At 34.6% G+C, this 19,246-nt stretch overlaps 1 protein-coding gene across 23 annotated transcripts in view; it reads left to right on the top strand.

Moving 5' to 3' along the window:
• The window catches only part of RFX3 (regulatory factor X3), a 275,282-nt gene that overhangs the window by 84,528 nt on the left and 171,508 nt on the right, over nt 1-19,246 (top strand). The window contains exon 1 of one of the 23 annotated variants that reach the window (XM_037491515.2): nt 4,779-4,890. The exons of the other annotated variants lie outside the window; for them this stretch is intronic. The gene's annotated coding sequence lies outside the window, so the exon portion shown is untranslated. Of the gene's footprint in view, nt 1-4,778; nt 4,891-19,246 lie in introns of those variants that run through there. 23 annotated transcript variants of the gene reach the window in all.

Below are 19,246 nucleotides of genomic sequence, written 5' to 3' on the forward strand. Positions count from 1 at the left end.
AGGTATTGTTTAATTAAATTTCACTGAAACAAAGGGATCTAAGCTGATTCAATCATTAATTCCTAGCCTACTATCTTTGAAGTCACTTCAGTCCAGGGCATTCTACTTTAATGTATTAGGTTTGCTTTAAGGTTTCTTTTGAATGTCACTGAAAACATTTATCCTCCTAAATGACTTTTTCAAAAATTATGTTGATCACTAAACATGTAATTCCTATTATTATAAGACAATAATCATTTAAATAGAAAAGTTACTTGCTTGAGAAGTCATTGCATTTAAATTTAAAAGAACCTAGAAAAGTGGGTGACACTGGTAACCTAAGTCAGCTGAAGTTTGGTACTTTGTATGTTCTCAATTTGATTGGGATCTTGGCTCGACAAATGGACTGTGGGTTGGAACCCATTGCTTAGAGTAGAATTTGTGACTTTGTAGACTGTTCATAAACATCGAGGTCTTTGAAATTAGAATAGAACCAAGTCCATGTATTTATTGTAGAAAGCAAATATAAAGCAGATACAAAGCAACATGATGATAACATTTACCCCATAGTAAGTTAAGAGGACATGGAAATGTCTAGATTCTCAGAGTACTATCTACCTAATATTATTCAGTTACTTTACAAGTGAATTCCCTCAGACAAACCAAAAAGATCAGAGAGAAATGGATTAGAGTTGAGTAGCACCTTCAGGGACTTAAAAGAAAAAATGCCTGGGTACTTCACACATTAGAATCAAATAAATCTGAAAACAATTGCCAGTTTTTGTCTTAACTATACAAAAACATACACACACACACACACACACATATGTATACACACAATTATATTTTTAACTGTTGAGTAATGATGAGAAAATGTTAAATATTTTATTTGACTTGATTTTTTAGTTACCCTTTTGACTTTATTTATTTATTTATTTATTTTTAAAGATTTATTTATGCATACAAGAACTGGGGTACAGGCCAGAGGTGCGGGAGGTGAGAGGATTCACCAGAGACAGAATGGGGAACAGAACAGGAGGAATGACTGAAATACACTGCTGAGGGGAGCAGCGGGCAAGTCAGGAGAGGTCTGCTGCGCCATGTGGGTTGCTCCCTGGCAGGCCAGGGATTGAACGCATGCTGCAGAGGCTGTGGACTGCTTCATAGTGCAGTACTTAACCCCTTGTGCCACCAGGGAGGCCCACCCTTTTGATTTTAAAGAAATTAAAATATTTTCGTGGGCCCCTGAAAATATTATGGGCCCTCAGCACTGTGCCTAATGAATGAATTGCTTCTATATATCTCCAGGCATTTGCCTGCTTAGCATATCAAGTATCTACATCAATTGAGAAACCTTTGCTTGGCAAAAATTCTGCTTTCTTTGTGGACTAACGATTTCATTTAAATGTTCTTCTTAAGATTTTTAAAACTTTCTTGTGATTCTAATCTACTTATTCTGGAAGCAAGTACACATTCTCAGACCAGTCTCAGATATTGGAAAATGAGGACAATTCTGATAAGTTTGAGGTTTTCTTTACTTGTTTTTTAAAGAAATTTTGACATGAATAAAAATAAGTAAACATACTTTAGCAGGTGAAGGAAAAGGAAAGTCAGTGTTGTAGCAAAGTATTGCTGATGTTTAGCTTGTGATGTTATTCATGAAAAAAGTCAAAATTAAAACACCTTTGCTTAAACTTTAGAAAGTATATAAAGCTTAAAATACTTTCACAATGTTCTATCATCATGAAGTCTTAAATATCTAATACATTCTGTCAAAATTACTTGGCACTATATGTGCGTTTATCTCAGGCTTGTAAATCATACAAACTGAGGAAAGGGGGAGAGAAGACACTTGTAAATTAAGAGAATGAAAGGAAACAAGAATAGTTTAAAATAATTTGAACAAGAGCCTTTGCTTCTGGCCATGATGTAGTAACTGGTACTGGTCTAGCCTTCCTCTCATAAGTAATGATAACACTGAAGAAAATAATATGAAGCTACTTTTCTCAGACATTGAATAACAGGCAGGGCAAGATTATGATTGTTGGGAGAAGGCCAGCTCATAAGAAGAGACTATGTTTGCCCTGGCTCTTTGCCTTGAAACCATTTCCTGACTATGTCATAGGGACCCTGCTCCACATAGAAATAGTGCTACCTCTGAGCCAAGTAGGCAGAGATCAGAGTTCAGAGCTGTTGAAACATTTGGAACCTAAAGCAGGGCACCAGAAATGAGAAAATTTAAAAAAATGGGGGAATCCAGAATTCTGAATGTGTACTTTTGTGAGTCCTTGGCTGGGAGATGGACTACATGTTTACAAAATAAGATTGTCAGCTTACCAAAGCATGTCTAATAATGATCTGGAAAAGGGAAGATATACTAAAAGTTCCTGGTGGACACTGGAGTTCTGTCTCCCACAGAGTAGAGAAATGTTACTAGTATCCTAGGACTCTAGCTGAGAACCAAAAATGTCTATACTTCAGGAGTAAGGACTGGATTCTAGAGTGAGGCTTACTCTAGATTTGCTCTATCAACTGTAACAAAATATATGTGGAAGACAAAAATGGAAGTTTGACACTGTCAAACTAGAGGAGGTTGAAAAACAAACACCCTGGGCTTTCCTTAAAATCATCTTAAAAAGACAGACACTCAAATGCCCAAAAATAGATGACTGGATCAAGAAGATGTGGTACATATACACCATGGAATACACCAGAGACACTCAATGGAGGGTGGTGGTGGGGAGGGGAGTGATTGGGGTCAAAATAAGGGGGTAACAATTGTATGGGGAATATAAAAATAAAATTTATAATAATAAATAAATAAATAAGGGGGGAAAAAGACAAATTCAGGATATTCTGTCATTAATTACAGTGCCTGAGAACAAAGTCACCACTCTTCAAAAGACCATAGCAAAATCAGAATCCAAGTTCTCTGTATTGTTTTATTAATACAGTATTCAATATATAATAAGACTTAGATTATGTCTGCATCTAACACCAGAATTTCTGTAGTCTATATATTTAGCTACAAATTCTGAAACCAGTTTAAGTCTCATTAATATCTTGTGCATTCTAACTTTGAATAAGGTTCCTGCCCTCTCAGTTGCAAATAATAAAAAATATTTTTTTCTGAATGATCCAAATGGATTAAAGCTGTAAATGAACTAATGCAACTATAAAAATCCAAAGACTCAGTTACTTCAGGAATGATTCACCTGCATATATAGTTATTAATAAAAAATATTCAAGGGAGTTTTGTGACTATTACATGTTATGCAAAAATGTAAAAAATATGGGAAATATCAAGCTAAATTATTTAATGAATGATTACTATGATAATTGATATCCACAATTAACCTTTAAAGCCATCTTACCCTTTCTTACTTTGCTTTGGGCTTCTATTTTTAGATTTCTGCTGTTTTCTCTATAAGCATTAAGCATCAACTATATGTAGGTATAGATTGTCCCGTTAGTACTTAACCCAGGCAGGAATGTTCTGGCATTGATCCTTCTTCCATTGGTGAAAACTACTTGTAGGTATAGCTCATTTGTAAAACTCAAAGACAGCATTCATGCTGTGAGCTTTAATCTACTGATGACTGATTGAAGGATGGATGGAGACTAAGAGGCAACTCAGAGGAAGAAGTTGTACTGTGCCCCCCAACCCCTATATGCTATCTGCCTAGCCCAGTTATTCTGCACTCAGTGTCTTTATGTACCGTCATGATAAGTTTCAGTATAATTTTGAGCAATAGGAAGAAGTTCCTGGGTGGTATGAGAAGAGTGAAAAGAATAGTTTCAAAATGTTAAGTTTGTAGCCAAAGTTTCATTCATGCTACTAATAATACAGAAAATAGAATCACCTACTTCTCAAAAACAGAATTATTGCCAACATATTTGATGTTTATTACTATATTGATTACTACATGCCCAACAGGTCATCTGAGGAGGCTTTGGTGTAAATGTCAAAAAGACAGCAGGCATTACAAATAGTTGTTTTTATTAAAATATGAAAATTTGGAGATTTGGTAAAATATATATGCTTCTCTTAATTTAACATATGAAATACATGAAATTGTTCTAATAAAAACTTATTCTTTTATTATTTGGAAAAAGTCATAAAAAACATAATTTTATCAAGTTGGTATTCTTTGAATTTGATAGTACATCATCTATTTTTGTGCTCTTAGTAATATATGCAGTGTTGAAAGCATTGAAGTTGCATAAAATAAAAAATGTGAAATGTGTTGCACATTTATTTTGTTTTCTTATACCAAATGGTATTTGTTCAAGTGGTGTACTGCTGTATGGTGCCTTTTTATCCTAACAACAAATTTAGAAATAAATGTTTTGTCTTTTAAAAATTATATTGAATCCATAAATTCTAGTTGAATGGAACATATTGGAAGGAATAGTTGAAAGTAGCAGGACAACCCGTAGGTGAAACTTTGATCTCATACATGTTGTAGTATTTATTTGTTGGTTATCCAAAAACACTTCATGTATTAGATAATATTTCATTGGATCATTATCTCTTGCTTTGAAAAGAAATTGCCCCAGCTTTGTTTTGACATTGACTTTCAAAGAACTTCTAAGCTTTTTTTTTTCTTTCTGGCACGTATGTATTGGAAGAAACCCCTTTTTCTGAGCTGATACCCTATTTTAATTGAAGTCACCTAATTAAAAACATTAAAGTCATTGTCTTGACTAGTAAGCCTTAAGTAATTATAAATCAACACTATGTAATAATGGTTGTCATTTGAGTTTTTACTATGCATCAAGCAATGTTGAAAACTCACAAAAGGCATTTTCTTATTTAATCCTTAGAATCACTTGAGGAGATAGGATCTACTTATACTCATTTTACAATTTATTCCCCTTGTGCAGTTTTGAAAACTGAGGCATTGGCAGGTAAATATCTTGCTCAATATCATAGTTACTAGTTGTGATAAATTTTGTATGCAGGTAATATGGACCAAGAATCTAATACTCTTAATTATTAAGTCACTCCTTTTACTTTTATTTACATCGTTATATTTAAATGGACTTCTTATAAACATCATTTCACTTGCTTTCTGTTTTTTATTTGATATGACAATCTTTGCCTTTGATGTGTTTGAGCTGAGTTTTGTGTGCGTTATAGTTAGGTTTAAAACTACCATATTACTGTTTGTTTTCTATTCTATCTGTTGTCGGTTTCTCCCATTTTTCTGGCTTTCTTTTAGGTAATGAGTAATTTTTATGATTCCATTTTATTTCCTTTATTAGCTTATTGTTAAACCTCTTTGTTTATTCTTTTAGTGATTTCTGTAAGGTTTTACAATATGCCTTCACATAATTTTATACTTGGATAGTGTAAGAAAAGTCAGTGATTCTTGTTAGTAGTTGAGGCAATCAGTGAATGAAGACAATACTGGAATCAGTTCAGGCATATATATGGGAACTGAAAAACATATTAATTCAGCTACTGTCCTACTGACTTGTTGCTCCTATAGAAACTTTTAAAATACTTTTCCCCCGGGCCTCCCCGGTGGCGCAGCGGTTGAGCGCTGGGTTGCGAAGCTGCCCCCGGCTGCTCCCCGGCCACCAGAGGAGGATCCCACATGGCGCGTAGACTTCTCCTGCCGCCCGCTGCTCCCCTCAGCAGTGTACTTCAGTCCTTCTGCCTGCTCTGCTCCCTGCTCTGGCTCTGGTGAATTCTCTCACCCTCCGTGCTTCTGACTGTACCCAGTGCATGTATAAACAAAAAACAAACAAATAAATAAATAAAAAAAATAAAATACTTTCCCCCCCTTTTTTCTGCATGAAAATATTGAGGCTCAGTTTAAGGTAACTTTAGTAAATGATAGAAACATGCCCAATATAGCATACTATAGGGAATACTGGTGTTGAAGTCACAAAGAACCAGATTAGAATTCCAATATTATTACTTGCTAGATACATGATGCTGGAAAAGTTAACCACTCCAATTTTATCCCTAAATTATGGATAAAAATAATCACCTCATTGCGTTATCCTGTTTGCTCATGTAATCTTTGTTTTCTACCCTGGTTATCAAAATTAAATAGTGTTTACAAGGTAATATGTTTGGCATACAATAAGTGCTTTCCATGTAAGGACTCTAGAAATTATTACTTGGCTCCCAAGTAAATGCTCATTATTTTACTTTCACAGTAAATTATCTCTTTAAACTTTAAACTGTCCTTTAGTCCTTGAAACATTCTGTACACATGTCAGGGAAGAATTAGTTAACATAGACAGGTTACCATGAATAGATGTAATTATTAAATTGCTTCAGAGTTTAGAGAAGATCTAGGCAGTAAATAAAGCTCCAAGAAGGTAAGAGGCTGGAACTTCAAGGATATTACCTTCTAGGAATTGATAGAGAGAGAGAGGTTGAATGGTGAGCACTGTTGGGGTGTGAGGCAGAATATCATGTTGGATATCATTGTGGTGCATTTATAAAGACGGAGTTTGTGTAATAAGACAAGAATTAAAATAAATGAGGACCTTAGACAGTACTTTCCAAAGGTATCATAACATACAAGTGAATGTTGACGTTGCAAAATAGTAATTAAGGGACAATGTGTGCAGAGTGGAACACAGAAGGACAAAGTTATATCTTAGGGGAATAGTCCTTGTTAGGGGGAGAAAAGAGAAAAGAGAAGAGGAAGCCATGGAAGCCAATGCTGTCCTTATCTTGCCTTCTTTCTAGCACCTATAGTAGCAATAATCTGCATTCAGTGAGTGAATATTGATTGAATTTAAGGTGGGCATAGGTTGTGTGCATAATTTATTAGTTTTATACTTAAATAGATCAAGAAATATATTGTGCCTTTTAAAACCCTTCTAAATCAGTGTGTTCTTTTGGTGAGCAAATGTCTTTGGGTCTTTCAAACTGGCATGTGCTTTTAAATTTTTAATTGTCTTCTCAGAAACATGATTTTCCTCTTAAACATGTTATAACAGTTGAAAATTTCAGGTGTGAAATGAAGCTTTCGTTAAAAAAATGTAATCTGTCTGGAATATAGCTAGAAAACATAGGTTTTATAGTCAGACGAAGTTCCAGTATGGGTGCTGGTGTTATTTTTTACTAGAGGTAAAGCTTTGGGTAGATAGTTCAATATTTCTGGACCTCAGTATCCATTTTAATGAGGAAACCAATGCATATTTCACAAGGTTATTGCAAGAAAGTTTGAAATTTTGTGGTAGGAGCCCTCAATAAATGATTTTTTTAATAAAACGTGAGGTACTGCAGATATAAGAAAACTGTATTTTGGGAGAATCTTTTGGGTATCTAATATTGCCTTGCCTTTCTTCGTGGAGGTGGTTGTTGTGGTTTTTTTTTTTTTTTTGGATTCCTAATTTATTACTTAGTATTCATCTTCCCACACTGAGATATCATGCAAAAAAGGACATGAAAGGTTTTCCACTGCAGCCTTACTCACAATTGCTAAGAGAATTGTTATACTACAGAACTTAGATAATATTTGCTCCACCTATCTTGACTGTGAAGGCATTGAAGTAGTGAACAGTTAAGTTAAACTCCACATTTAGAGTGCCTTTTTTCCTTGTCTTCAAAGCAAAAAAAAACACAAAAAAACAGGGATGAAGTCTTCCAAGAAACTGAGTGTAGGATCTACAGTAGCTTCAGATATTTTTCTCTGTTGAGGTTTTTTTCTCCTACAAGTTAATCCCAAACATGAAAAAAAAAATGTAATCAAAATTCTGAAAGTGGGCCATGTAAAATAAAATAAAGGAAAAGAGCATTCCTTCCTGAGTAACCCAAATCATAAACTATAATGTGATAGCCCTAAAATATTAATTTAAGTTCCCTGTAAAAATAATTTGATTGTATATTCTTAGGAAGGAACATAAATCACCTAAGGTATTAATGTTAATTAATATAGAGTATTATAAGATTTAAGAAAATAACTTACTGAGTAAATTGAATGCACATGAAAAGTTCTACATTGTGCTTTAAGAATTTCAACATTCTCTTAAGAAGCTGTAGATGTTTTGATTTCAGGCAATTTCTCTTTAAGAGTAAAGGTTGTAACTGAAAAAAATTAGACATTGCTATAAAATGATAATTTTTTTGTAGAAGGTTTTTTCTCCCAAGGAAAGGGTTTTTGGAGTTTTGGGTTTTCTTTTTAGAATGAGGTAAGGTTTTATGTATAGAGCCTGTGCTTTTAAGAACCAACTTAAGATGTATCACGTTTAGATTCATCAGTATAAAACACATTAGAGTCTTAACTTTATTTTTTTAAAGATTTTTTTCAATTATGCATACAAGAACTATGGTTTTAGGCCATAGGTGCGGGGGGTGGGGGAGTGGGCAAGAGGATTTACCAGAGACAGAGCTGGCTGGGGAGCAGAAGAGGCAGATCTACTGAAACACTGCTGAGGGGAGCAGGGGGCGCGAAAGGAGAGGTCTGCTGCACCATGTGGGTCAGCTCCCTGGCCGGCAACCAAACTCATGCCACAGTGGCTAGTGATAGCTTGATAGTGCTGAGACTTTAACAAACCCTGTGCCACCAGGGAGGCGCTAGAATATTAATTTTAAACAATTGTCCTATTTTATTGTCACATTAAACAATAAAGAATTTTAGCATTGGTGGTAGTAGTATTAGTATGCAGTTTGGAAGAAAATCGACTAGAATTGCCAGCAACCAATGAAAATTTAAAAGTAATTTTTTCTGGAAGTTCAGTCATACCTTTCCCTCTTTTTCTAAAAATAACTTTTTAATAGGGTTGGCATACCTAAAAAAAGCTGGTCCCCTATATTTTGGAACCAGGTTGTAGCTTTTGTGGCAACTACATTGCATCTCTGGGGGCCACCTCAGAAACTTATAGGTGTTTTTGTCCTACAAGGAGCAATAGCCGTTGAACTTTAGAAAATGCCAAGGTCACTTTTTGTATATTTTTTTATGATATTTTGCTCATTATATTTATCTTGGGAAAATGATGTTGTTATTTAGAACTCTCTCAATAAGAAATATCAGTAGGGCCTCCCCTGGTGGCGCAGGCAGTTGAGCACCGCATTGTGAAGCTGTCCGCAGCCTCTGCAGTGTTGGTTTCATCCTGGCCGGCAGACAAGAATTCCACATTGCGTGGCAGACCTCTCCTGTCTCGCCCACTGCTGCCCTCAGCAGTGTGTTTCGTCAGTCTGCCTGTTCTGTTCCCCACTCTGTCTCTGGTGAATCCTCTCACCCTCTTGCACATCTGGCCTGTACCCCGGTTCTTGTATAAATAAATAAATAAATGAATCTTAAAAAAAAAAGAAACATTAGCAAAATAAGTTAGTAAATCCTTATTAAGTTGTTCCAAGCCGCTGCTTCTTTTATCTTTCTAATGCTAATTACTATTTATGCACTTAAAAATAGAGTTGCCTTGGAGTTATATTAAGAACGAAAATCTGTAATGTATAATATCCCTAGTAAGGTGGTATGGTATAGTTTCATTAGGGAGATTCAAACAGATCATGACCCAAAACAAGGCTCAAGGTCAATGTATTGACAATTTTGTCCAGCTTTGGAGTCTCTGAGCCCACATTGCTCTGAATGTAGTCATATAAAATAAAGTAATACATCTAATCTAGTGTTGACCTTTAGTTGTCTTAACTGTAGTCTGGAAAGTACAATCCAGGGATATTTGGTATGGGTTGATCTAATTTCATGTAATCTTTGTTTTGATACATTAAATACTTTGGCCATGTAGCTTATATATAAATATTGGAAAATTGTTTATTATTTTGATATCTATAATGACTGAAATGGTGTGACTGTAAGATCAACCTTATGAATAATGTCAAAATTAGATGTCAATTCATAGAAAAATGATTGCTGTATTTAAGGTATGTTACTGACTTGGCTTAAATACTTAGGGCAATTTGGGGGAGCTGTTATATTGCTGCTGTTGGTGTATGGCTTGACTATGTCCTTATATTTAGGAGGATGGAAAGAGCAGGAAGAGGAAAAAGATGGGAGGCTAAGGAGAGAAGATAGAGATCAAGGGTGGAAGACAGAGGGAATGGAAGAGAGGGAAAGAGGAAGATTGATTCGTTCTGTTGTGTTAAAGAGAACATATTATTCAATGTTGAGAAAACGTATAAGGAAAGGAAATGGGTTTTTTACATGTAAACAGTTACATTTAGAAAACACCATTCTTGTAAATCTGGTTTGTAAGTGAAATGACTCCTTGGAAACAGATTAAGTAATCAGCCCATATTTCTATATAGTTTTGAATATATTATATAAATGTTAGCTTACTATTTGGGTATACAGAAATAAAATCATTTGTATTGCTTTCATAGGAAAGGTTGTATAGAAAATATAATTCTTGAGTAGGTTATATTAGGAGGTATTAATAGCCACCTTACTTTAATATCGTTCAATATTGCAGAAGTACTACTTCTGTGTAAAGTAGGTGTGGGCAATTTGTGAGCTAATAAAAGCCAACAGTATGAATCAGATGATTAAAGAAATCAAACTGCTTTCAGTTACATTTGTACAAAACAAATTATAAATCTTTTGAAATGAAAGCATGAATATAATATGTAAAGAGGTAATTGCAAAACATTTTAACATGGATAAATAGTACAAGTCGTGGAAAGCTTGTAAACCTGCCATGTAAAACTGATTACCCTTATGAGCATTTCATGCTATTTGACAGTGAATAGTACACCTTATAAAAGCTGTTACACAAACCATTACATTTAAAAGATTTCCATCTCACACCCCCAAATTACACTTATTTGCTGCAAGTGAAAATTCAGAATTTGTTTCCTGTTTATTTTTATGGCAGTTACAGAAGTGTTGAATTTGCTTTCCCCATTCTTCCTGGCAAACTAGAAATCAGTCTGTTTGGTTTATTTCAGTGTAAACATAGTTTGTGTATTGTAAGTAATTCAGAGATGATGTAATAATAACATTCTGAACCTGAAACACTCAGGTACTCCATATAATAATAAAATATTGAATGTAAAGCATCAAGATACTACCTGCATTTGAGAGGAAAAAAAAAGTTTACAAGATAATCCAGAATCACTGCAGAATATAAAATCCAGCACATCATTTTACTTGATATCTCTATGCACAATAGTTAGCCTTACTTGATATCTTGTTAAATACCCTGAAACAGTGCCTAATTCATTTTTGTGAGAAAAAAAAAAAAACTTGGAAACATCTAAGAGACCCACTTATTTTGAGATTGCTTTCTCCATGTTATGAGTATTTCTTTCATTGTGTAATAAGCACACTCTGAGCTTCTGGCAGGCCTGCTTACTTCTTTTTGCAGTGCTGCCTATTTTCTTCTCTTATAAACCACATTGTGTTAGAAAGGACCATTGATTGAGAACTGGGAATTCTGAGTTCATAATGCCAACTCTGATACTAATGGATCATTTGGTTTATCAGTTTCATTCCCTAAGAAATGGGGTCTGAACTGCTGATCACCTGGATACTTTGTAACTCTAAAATGCTTTGATATTGGAAAACAAGCCAATTATCTGAAAACCTATACACTACAATCATTGCACTCCTCCCCCACTCCCTAAAATTTACTGAATGATAAAGTTGCTGGATGGATAGTTCTTGTAAAAGCAATTCATTGAATGGCCATTTTATTTGTACTGTGATTTGTCAGTTTACTTAAAGACCAGCTTTTCAAATTATCAACTGCCTGACATACGTTTGTATTAACTACATATTAAAGTTTATCACAAATCATAGTATATAGAATAGTTGTAAAAACTTGAAATTTTGGGTGGGAAGTTTCAATTTATTTATTGAAAATTTACCTGACATGTTGCAACAGAAATATTTGTCTGAATGCCAAATTTACCACTTAATGTTTCATATACTGAATGTGTTTTAGTGACTTTTATAACAGAAGCAACATACTCATCTAGTTGAACTAAGTTAACAAATTGTGAATTAAGAGAATTACAGAATTCATTTAATGGATTAAGAGTATGTTGTAAGAAATAAACCTTCCCCATTCTCATTTTGTTAACTCCTTAGCATTCAAGATATGTCCAGCTCTTTGATTTAAATGAATTCTCATTTGCAGAAGTCAGTGGTTCAGAAAATGACAAAAATCAGAATGTAGATTTGGGTAGGCTACAGTACTCACTTACTGCAGAATTTCTCGTAAATTAAGACCTTGAGAAATCTTCAAAGGCCTTTTAAGACTTTTTCATGCAATATAAATTATTTCAATAAGCACAATGGTTAAAACAAAGAAATTTTCAGTTGGCAAGGTGATTTTTAGCCAGTTGATTTTTTGCAAAGTAGATCTGATGTTAGCATACCCCCATCACCACCTCTGTAGACCTGAGAGCAGTAAGTCTGTAAGTGAAGCGTCTTTGGGATCTCTAGGTATTTATTTGTTTGTTTCTTATCTTACCCTATGGCCAAAGTTGGGATCATTTGGAAGGTCTTCTGACTCTGTGTGTTTGCATGTGTTGTGATATACTTTCTGTGATATTGACCAGGTTCAATAAAAAGTTCTGGGGAAGAATTAAGAAATTTTTACTTTTCTCTATTCTGATCACTGTAGCAAAAATATGTCCCATATGAATATTTGACTGATCAAGGTGTAGGATGAATTTCTTGATATATGCGAAGGGAAGATGGTCCTGTGCCCAAACAGAAATCAAGGTAGTATTGAAGTAGATTATTCTATGACATTGTTATGGGACTTAGTTTCTCTAAACACTGTCTTTAGTCTGTAACCTTCTTTAAAGCTCTGTGTGATAATTAGCATCCTTGATTGCAATGCTATTAGGTAATAGAGTTAAATATGTTTTTCATGGGTTACTGAAAGCAATTTGTGGCTATATGTAAAGGTCGGGGACTAACAACCTGTGGTGCCTGTGCCAAAGATCCCCTGGTTTTGTAAATAAGAAAAGGAAAGGAAAGAAAAAAAAAACCACTAAACTTTGGTCCTGGGACTTGAGAGATGGACTTTATATGCAAGTCTTCACTCTAACCTTTCCCAGCTATGTGACCTTGGGATTCGCAGAATTATACCCTGCTTTTCTCATCCATAAAAAAAATGGGATAATAATAGTAAATATTTCACAGGAGTTCTAGACAGAAGAAATAAGACCCTTAAAGTCCTTGCAATAATGTTAGCTATTTTTTTACTAGAGACTTCCCATAATATCTTTTTGTGAAAAGTTTCAATGATTTGTTAAGGGGATATAGAAGAATGTCAGTTGAATGTTGCCAAGCTCAAATAAATTTCAAGTGGTTAATTAATGATGAAGTTAGAACAATTACTATTAAGCTAATTACTTATTCTTCAAATTTCAGCTATGAAAATTAAAGATCTCTAGTGCTCTGTCTCATAAAAACAAAGGAAGTATACCAGGCCACCTTTTCAAAAATGACATGATTAGAACATTAGATCTGAATCCACAATTCGTTGAATGGGGTGTACTGATTAAAACACAGGAAATGATGTGTCAGGAGGTTCAGAGCAATAGCTGAAGACTTAATTTGCTCATTTGTGTAATTTAACCTTTATTCTTTTTTTATTAAAAATTATACACAAAATATGTTTAGACTTATAAATGTTAGAATAGGAAAGTTGTAAAATTCTGACATAATAGGAATTGAAAGTAAAGTAACTTTAGAAAGTTGTCAGGGAACATTCCTAATGAATAACTTTGATTGAAAATGGTTCTCATGTAAAATTATATTTGTACAGAATTTTAAAGTATTAATACCAGGGTCTCCCTGGTGGTGCAGGAGTTAAAGTCTCAGCCCTATCATGCTATTACCAGCTACTACAGCATGAGTTCCATCCCTGGCCAGGGAGCTTACCCACCTAGTGCTACAGACCTCTCCTGTCTGTCTCACTGCTTTCTTCATCAATGTATTTCAGTAGATCTGCCTCTTCTGCTCCCCACTCTGTCTCTGGTAAATCCTCTCACCCCTGCACCTCTGGCCTATACCCCAGTTCTTGTATGCATAAATAAATTTAAAAATCTTAATAATTAAGTATTAATACCTCTGATACAGCGCATGCTGAGAGTAATGTTTCATCAGGGTCTTGAACTTCTTCATGTTGTGGATTTATTTATTCAAAAAACTGAAGATCATCTGCATCTTAAGTACTGTTGCACATTTGTAGGCGAAGAAAATAAATATAATCTGTGTGCTCATTATGCTTATAATCTCATGATAGTTGCTATACTCTGGAACAATAAGAAAGAGACTAGATTCTACTTTCTTTTTTTTCTTTTTGTTAAAGATTTATTTATTTTTACACAAGAGCTGGGGTACTGGCCAGAGGCATGGGAGGGTGAGAGGATTCACTAGACACAGAGCAGGGAGAAGAACAGGCAGATGACCGAAATACATTGCTGAGGGGAGCAGCAGCGGGTGAGACAGGAGAGGTCTACCGCACCATGTGGGAATCTCCCTGGCTGGCGGGGAATAGAACCTGAGCTGCAGAGGCTGTGAACAGTTTCACAACGCTGCGCTCAACCAGCTATGCCACCAGGGAGGCCCAGATTATATCTTCTTAAAGACCGGGAAAGAGTGGTGGTTGTTTGGGAGGCTATCTGGGCAAAGTGGAATTCATCATGAAAACAGAAGGATGAAGTGAGGATAAAAGAAGCTTGGTAGGAAAAAATATTTCAAGCAGTAATTGCTGGTTCAAAGGCCTTTGCTTTGGAGAACTAAGAGGAAGTTCCATATAGGTACATTGTATATACTCTTCAGAAGATAGGCAGCAGCTATATTCTAAATCACTTTTTAATTCTTAATTTGAAATTTTCAGTTGTTCCTGAGGGCATTGAGGGGCCTATTGTAGGGAGTGACTTGAACTCTAGAAAGAGAGATATGTGAGTAGGATTTTAAGAGAAACAGTGATTTCAAAGGTTGATTAAATGTGGGGGATGAGGGAAAAAAATTGGTTCTTACTTTTAGGCTTCTTGGAGAGAGAAGGATAACGGAATCAGGATCTTGTCCTAGGTTCTTGGTAGATTTTGTACACAATGAGGGCAGACCTGAGAGCAGTAAGTCTGTAAGTGAAGCGTCTATTCTTGCTCTCCCACCCCTTCCCTCAACATGAAATAGCAGCTACTAGTGATTGGTATAATAGAAATGAGGAAAATTTATGCTGGATTTTGATGGTTTAATTGTAACAGTTTGATTTATAACCATGATGGACTACAAGGAAGAAACTCAACAGGTAGCTAAAAATCCAGAAATGTAGCCTAGAATGAAGGGAATTGACTAGACTTAGAGATTTGGTGGTTATTCACATACAAATAATAGCTGTGACTTAATTCTTCAAAAACAGTTTGGGAAAGCAAAAGGGAAACCCCAAATTCAGCTCTTATGTGTTCAAAGGGAAGAAATTAATTTTTTGAGGGAAACAGGGAAAGACTAGCCAGACAAATAGAAAGAAAATAAGAAGAATGGAATGCCTCTGAAGGCAAGGAGGAAGAGCTTTTCAAGAAGAAAGAAACTTATTAATTTCAAGTGTAATTTGATAGTATAGTGAGTCTGGAAACTAAGATCACAGAATTTATAGATTGAGAGATTGTTCCTCAGTGACTTCATTAAAGACATCTTTTCAGTCATGTGGCAGAAACAAGATGCCAAGACATCAGGAATCATGTCAATAGTGCAAAAATGAAGATGGTAACTGTAAAGATCTTTTGAATGTTTGATGGTAAAATTAAGGATTGGGATAGAATCATTACTATTAATGTACTTTCAGGAATAAAGTTTGACACCCTCCTCTTTTCCGCACCCAAGGTCATCAAAGTGTAAGAGGAGGAGAGAAGATGTGAAATAAAATTCATTTGAGTAAAATTTCACACTTAAAATACATGACAACTGCTTTTAAAATCATAATGAACTTTCATTGATTTTAAGCATATAAATAACTCCCTCAGAGGTATTAACTAAAGATTATGATGTAGCCTAAGATAACCCTCTTTAGAAGATAAATCTGTCTAATAAGTTTTTGAAATGAATTATTGTTTTTGGAACCAAGAAAATGCTGCAGACAGAGTTGGAAGGATAGCTATACACAGAGGTCTTCAACAGTTCTCCTAAAATAAATTCCAAAATAACAGTGCCTTTTATTCAGTGTACCTGATTTATTTCAAGTATTACTGATTGAAAGAGAGATAATTTTTCTTAAGTTTCTTAGTATATGAAGTAGGCTAATTACTTCAATCTGTTTTTTGTTTTTTTTTTTTCCAATTTGGCCAAGTTTAAAGACTTCCAAAAGTTCCAAGTCTGTATTTCAGTATGCGTTTTATAATGAAAGTTAATGTAAGAATTTCTTTGATTAATAGCATTGCTTTACAGTATTTCCAGAATTTGTGTGTAAATATATAGATTTTCCCCCAGCCCACCCACACCCATGTTCATTACATTTGCCAAAAAATGGCAGTAATGAGAATTCAGTTCTTTAAGATGCTGTACATTTCAAATGGGGTATATTGTTTCCATTATTAGCCATGTTATTCCACAGTATTATTTTCCTCTTTTAGATGTGTTAATCTCTTTGAACCTGTCATTAGCATAGTTAGGAACTGTATAAGACTCTATTCTCCACTTTTATAAAAAGAAAAAGAAATGAGAGATAGAGAAAAAAATAGAAAAATATCATGTGTGGGCAAGAAAATCTAAGAAGAAAGTTGTCATTGGTGCCTTTTGTAGTGTTAAGAAAATTAAAAATTCTTGTTCTTGCCTCTATTCCCTGTAAAATTACAGGAAATCCTGTTTGTAACAATACTACATACATTTCTTTTGTGATTTTTTAAATAATGCTGCCTTTTCACCTGTTGTTTACCTTCCCTTTGCTCCTATTCTAGCTAACATAATATCACTTGGGAGCTCTAATTGGCAAGCATAATCTTATTTCTCAACCCAGTAAGGTAGTATAGGTACTTCATGTTTGTGGAGAAAACTTTACTAGTGAATATGGGGGGGGGGGAAGAGAAAAGTGTGTAAAATTCAGGGTATTTAGGAAAAGTGAACAGCTAACACTAGAGTTGTTCTGAAATTTATTTACTAATGAGACTAGATACTTAGATTCCCTACCTCTAGCCTCTCTTTAATTTGAGTTCTCTGGAAGAGACACCAGAGTTCTCAATTTATATACAAGGAAGCAGAATTGAAATTCATTTTTGATTCTGGTTTGTAGAATACATATATAGGGCAGTATCATACGGAAGGGGTCATATTTGACTTTGAGAATGTGTATTATCATTACTTCCTTCTTTTTTTTTTTTTTTTTTGTGGGACCCTCGTCTGTGGCCTGGAAACAAACTGGCACTGCAGAGGCTGCGGGCAGCCTCTCAGCCCAGCACTGAACCGTTGCACCACCAGGGGAGGCCCTCATTACTTCCTTCTTTTAGCAGAAAATGACAAAAGTCATGGAACTAACAATGAATGGATCTGTGGATATAATCTCCAGATAAATTTGAAAAAAGGTCTTTTCCATTAGAAACATTGAAAAGGTTGTTTTTTAACCTCCTGGAAGTTTTGAGTGTCATATAGAGACAGAGCTTTTGCCTAACAACTGAACAGATAAAAATCTACCTTTATGGGTATTTTTGAGATTACAAGAACTGTCTTAGGTTATAGAATTTAAGATTTTCTTTTTGGGACAGTCCCAGGGTGAGCTGGGCCTCTGGAGCCTATGTGGCTTTTGATCAGTAAGGCCAGGATAAACTTGAGACCACTCAAAATTTATAATCATTGGTTTGGGAAGTCCATATTTTAAGAGTCCATGTCTCCTCCCATTGCCCAGTCTGTAGTATAGCTTCAAGAATTTCTCCAAAGTACACAATTATGTCTGTGAATACAATTGCTTGTTAGGTTACATACTATTTGGCAATCTACTTTTTATGTTTATAATATTACAAATTTTCATGTTGGCTTTCATAAATCTGTACAGCATTCCATTATAGGGATATAAAACAATTTAATAGTTTCCTAATTTTATTTTTGTTGCTTGTTAGCTATTATAGGCAATACTTGAGTGAAAATCTTAGTGTTTATCTAAAATATATATATATTAATTTAACTGAGCTCTTGTTTGTTTATTTAGGACAAATTTGAAAGAATATGAGTATTAGTTCCTGTCATCTATAAAATATTTCGTGAACACAGGTGCAGATTTCTTAATCTATGCTATAATTTTCCATGTCATAAAAACTATAGCTTTGATGACTTCATAAAAGAGCACATTGATCACATATTAGACATAGTACATATTTATTAGCTAGGTGATATTTGTGTTTATTTGTCCAAGTTTAAATTCTTTCTTAGTGCCCAAAGTATTCACCAACTGTGACCCTCGTTTTAAACTTGCTTTCATTATAGCCTCACTGTGCTGATCTCTCTGTGACCAACTAGGGTCTAAAGACAGAGTGTCATTGGAGTGATGTTGACAGAATCCTGACTTTACCTTGTAATAGTTCCACCACTCTGAGCAAGTTACTTCATCTCTCTAAACCTTACTTTCCTTTCCCGTAAGGTCGGAATAAGTATTTATGGGTCAAATTAGGTTTAAATGTATACCAAGCACTATCACATAGTAAGTACTTAAAAAATGATATTACTGTTTCTCTAATCATGAAACTGAATAGATTTATGATTAAAAAACTCATTGTTTGTCACCTTCTGATTGTAAGTGCGCTGATTGTTAAATACTTTGCCCTCCAGGTTCTTGGCTTTCTCAGGATTGGATAGACTGGGAGAGAGAAACATTTGTAGCTTTCTCTCACAGACAAAGGAAAGAATCTTTCTGTATATTACATCATTTTGTTTTCAGGGCCTCCTTGAAATAGAAAAGAGTATAGGATACTTAGAGATTATTTGGGTGCTGTCATTTTTAATCATGTGTCATTTAGTTAAGACTGATTTGCTTATTCATGAATGTCAGTGAGAAAAATGTTGGATGGCACCAGCAATTGACTGGACAAGCACCTAGTTTCATTTTCCTAAAATAACTCATATCATTTCAGCAATATATTAATAGATTGTTTTTAAAGTAATTAGTCCTTTAAGATAAAACCAATTCCAGTACTTTAATTTGATTTTCTTTTCCTAAAGAAACAGTTTTCATAACTTATAATGAGTCAAGGGAAGAATTAGGTAATAGAAAAACCTTTGTTTGAAAAGTAAAAAAGTTACCCAGGCAACTGTATATGTTACCAGTGTGCTGATTAATCATCTCCAGGATTAATCACTGTCATCAGTTAACACGGGAAGATAACTGCCGA

This window comes from Talpa occidentalis, unplaced genomic scaffold, assembly GCF_014898055.3.
Source record: "Talpa occidentalis isolate TD23 unplaced genomic scaffold, MPIMG_talOcc4v2.1 talOcc4.7, whole genome shotgun sequence".
Classification (NCBI taxonomy): domain Eukaryota; kingdom Metazoa; phylum Chordata; class Mammalia; order Eulipotyphla; family Talpidae; genus Talpa; species Talpa occidentalis.